Source organism: Meleagris gallopavo, chromosome 14, assembly GCF_000146605.3.
Source record: "Meleagris gallopavo isolate NT-WF06-2002-E0010 breed Aviagen turkey brand Nicholas breeding stock chromosome 14, Turkey_5.1, whole genome shotgun sequence".
In the NCBI taxonomy this organism is placed as follows: Eukaryota; Metazoa; Chordata; class Aves; order Galliformes; family Phasianidae; genus Meleagris; species Meleagris gallopavo.
Genome location: NC_015024.2, coordinates 19354965 through 19358505, shown reverse-complemented (window position 1 = coordinate 19358505; position 3541 = coordinate 19354965). Strand labels below are relative to the sequence as shown.

The window sequence follows — 3541 nt, the reverse complement described above, 5'->3', positions numbered from 1 at the left end:
ACTTAGAACCGGAGAATCGGCCGGGTTGGAAAAGTTTTCTGAGATCCCCGAGCCCGGCACAGCCCGCCCTCGCAGACCGCGTCCCGCAGGGCGGAGGTCCCGCCGCTCCCTGGGCAGCCGTGCCGGCGCCTGGCCGCTCCTTCGGAGAGCGCCTTGGTCCCGATCGCGGCCCGACCCTGCAAAACCGTAATGGTTTTGGGAATGGGAAATCAAAGTCTTGTGACGGAACTGATATATGATCAGGGGATTGGAGCACTTCCCCGACAAAGACGGGCTGAGGGAGCTGGGCTTGTTCAGCCTGGAGGAAAGAAGGCTGTGGGGTGACCTCATTGTAGCCTTCCAGTACCTGAAGGGAGCCTACAAACGGGAGGGGAGTAAACTCTTGGAAAGGGGAGATAACAGCAGGACAAGGGGAAATGGCTTTAAGTTGAGGGAGGGAAGATTGAGGTTGGATGTCAGGGGGAAGTTGTTTGCTGTGAGAGTGGTGAGGTGCTGGAACAGCTGCCCAGAGAGGCTGTGGATGCCCCGTCCATCCCTGGAGGTGTTCAAGGCCAGTTTGGATGGGGCCCTGGGCAGCCTGGTCTAGTATTAAATGTGAAGGTTGGTGGCCCTGCATGCAGCAGGGGGGTTGGAGATTGATGATCATTGAGGTCCCTTCCAACCCTGGCCGTTCTGTGATTAGGAGTAATTAATGCTATAAATATCAAAAATATTTTTGAATGTTTCCAGTTTCACTTTAAAACATGAAAAATCCTCACCCTACAGGCACTAGAAATAAAATCACTGTTGTATGTAAAGAAGGAAGGTACTTAAAAGAGAGAAATAAGGAAAAATAATGGACTAGCTTTTCATACCGCTGTTATGTAAAAAGTACACTTCTGGACTCTCTCTGACTTGTCTGGAGGGATTTGAAGCACAGATTGAACAGACCTGCCAGGATGTGGTCAATAGTCTGGATCTGAAAAAGCCTTTTGCCATAAGCATCTCACAGAGCTCCTAGGTTTTTTCGTTGCACTGTATAGGCGTGTGTGTGGAGTTAAGTTAGTATAATGCTTGAGGAGAATGGACCTCGAGCAACTCAGGGCACTGTTCTTCCTTCTTGTGTTCCTCTCCTTGGAGAAAGAGAGCAGGAACCAGCCCGAGGCTCAATGTATTCCAGGGTTCACTTGCTGTGGCACGATCTCCCTGGGTTTTATGCAGCGTCCTAGAGAAGCATCTTCCTGGAGAAGCTGGCAGCCTTTCAGTTGGACAGTGCTTGGTAAAGAGCTGGCTGGAGGGCTGGGCCCAGAGAGTGGCAGTGAATGGAGTTAAATCCAGCTGGTGAGCAGCCGGGAGTGGTGTTCCCTGGGGATTGGTACTGGGACCTGTCCTGTTTAACGTCTTTTTTGATGATGTGGACAGTGGGATTGAGTGGACCCTTAGTAAGTTTGCAGATGACTCCAAGCTGGGAGGAAGTGTCGATCTGCGTGGGAGAAGGAAGGCCCTTCAGAGGGATTGAAACAGGCTGGGCTGGGCTGAGGCCAATGGGATGAAGATCACCAACACCAACTGCTAGGTCCTGCACCTTGGCCACAACAACCCCATGCAGTGCTGTAGGCTTGGGGCAGAGTGGCTGGAAGACTGCGTGGAAGAAATGGACCTGGGGGTGTTGTTTGACACTCAGCTAAACGTGAGCCAGCAGTGTGCCCAGGTGGCCGAGAAAGCCAGTGACATCCCAGCTCGTATAAGAAATAGTTTTGTCAGCAGGACAAACAGGTAATCATCCTCCTGTACTCAGCTCTGGTGAGGCCGCCCCTCAAGTACTGTGTTCCATTTTGTGCCCCTCACTGCAAGAAAGGCATGGAAGCCCTGGAGTGTGTCCAGAGAACAACAATGAAGCTGTGAGGTGTCAGGAACACAGGGCTTATGAGGAGCGGCTGAGAGAGCTGGGATTGTTCAGTATGGAGAGGAGGAGGCACAGGGGAGACCTTGCAGCTCTCTACAACTCCCTGAAAGGAGGCTGTGGCAAGGTGTTGGTTGGCCTTTTCTCCCATGTAACTAGGGATAGGACTAGGGGGAATGGCTTCAAGTTGTGCCACGGGAGATTCAGGTTGGATATTTGGAAAAATTCCTTCTCCAAAAGAGTGATCAGGCACTGGAACAGGCTGCCCAGGGAGGTGGTTGATTCACTGTCCCTGGGAGGTATTCAAGGAAGGCAGAGATTTGGCAATGAGGAGATGATCAGTGGGCACGGTTGGATAGATGATCTTGGAGGTCTTTTCCAACCTTGGTGATTCTGTGATTCTAGGGTTCTGGCACTGAGACAAGCTCGTGCCTCAGATCAAACCAACTACCTGTCCCTTTGTTGTTATCTGCCCCTTTTGTTTGGACCTCAGCTGGGGCCAGTGATCTGTGACACACTGAGCCAGTGAAGGAATCCTCTGTATGTACCTCTGTATGTCCAGGTGTCTCTGGGAAGTTGGCAAGAGCCGAAGGGATAGAAAAGGGCCGTGAGATCTGAGCTTGGATGGGAGGAAGTATGTAGAGAGGAGTGATAGTGGAAATAAGTTAAAAATACAAAATTAGGTGCTGGATCTGTGATGGTGTGGCTCTCGGCATTTCAGTTTTCTCGTTCCTGCTGTGTGTGTGTGTTTTGTTCATCTAATCAGAAGTATGGCTTGCTAATATGGGAGTAAGGTAGGGGCAGGAAAGGAGATGTGCAGAATGAAAGAAGCGTTCGTCACTAGATGGCACAACAGGCACGTCTGAGAACATCGAGGGCTTGCTGAGGCTCTGCAGTGGATTTCACAGCACACAGTGCTACTAAACCATTTGTTCTTTTTTTTTTTCTTTTTGCAGCACGCAGGGTAGTACTGCCTGAAAGCTACGAGGCCAGCGACCCAGCGACTCTGGAACCTCAGTCCTCTCCTGATCTGTCATTCAGAAGTAGTAAGTCAGGTAAAAGGAAGAGGGAGACTACCAAAGAGCATTACTTTTTTTTCTTTTTTCTTGTTAATATGCTTCTCTCTGTAGCTTCAGTAACTGCTTATTTTCAGTAGAATAATTCTAAAAGCTCACTGAAGTGGTAAATTCACCCTCAGCAAGTTTGCTGATGATACGAAGTTGGGAGGATTGGCTGACACGCCTGAAGGCTGTGCTGCCATTCAGCGAGACCTGGACAGGCTGGAGAGCTGGGCAGTAAGAAACCGGATGAGGTTCAACACAAGCAAGTGTAGGGTCTTACACCTAGGGAGGAGTAATTGCATGCACCAATACAGGCTGGGGGATGAGCTGCTGGAGAGGAGCTCTGCAGAGAGGGACCTGGGCGTCCTGGTGGACGACAGGTTGGCCATGAGCCAGCAGTGTGCCCTCGTGGCCAAAAGGCCAATGGCATTCTGGGGTGCATTAAGAAGAGCGTGTCCAGCAGGTCGAGGGAGGTGATCCTCCCCCTCTACTCTGCCCTGGTAAGGCCTCATCTGGAGTACTGTGTCCAGTTCTGGGCTCCCCAGTACAAAAAAGACAGGGATCTCTTGGAAAGAGTCCAGCGGAGGGCCACAAAGAT

At 50.9% G+C, this 3541-nt stretch overlaps 1 protein-coding gene across 5 annotated transcripts in view; it reads left to right on the top strand.

The window, feature by feature from the left end:
• Nucleotides 1-2831: 2831 nt before the first annotated feature.
• TMCC1 (transmembrane and coiled-coil domain family 1) overlaps nt 2832-3541 on the top strand; it is a 100036-nt gene continuing 99326 nt past the window's right edge. For 3 of the 5 annotated variants that reach the window (XM_019620259.2, XM_019620262.2, XM_019620263.2), the window contains exon 1: nt 2832-2937. The gene's annotated coding sequence lies outside the window, so the exon portion shown is untranslated. The remainder of the gene's footprint in view (nt 2938-3541) is intronic. The other 2 variants (XM_019620268.2, XM_019620264.2) reach the window with 1 other exon arrangement.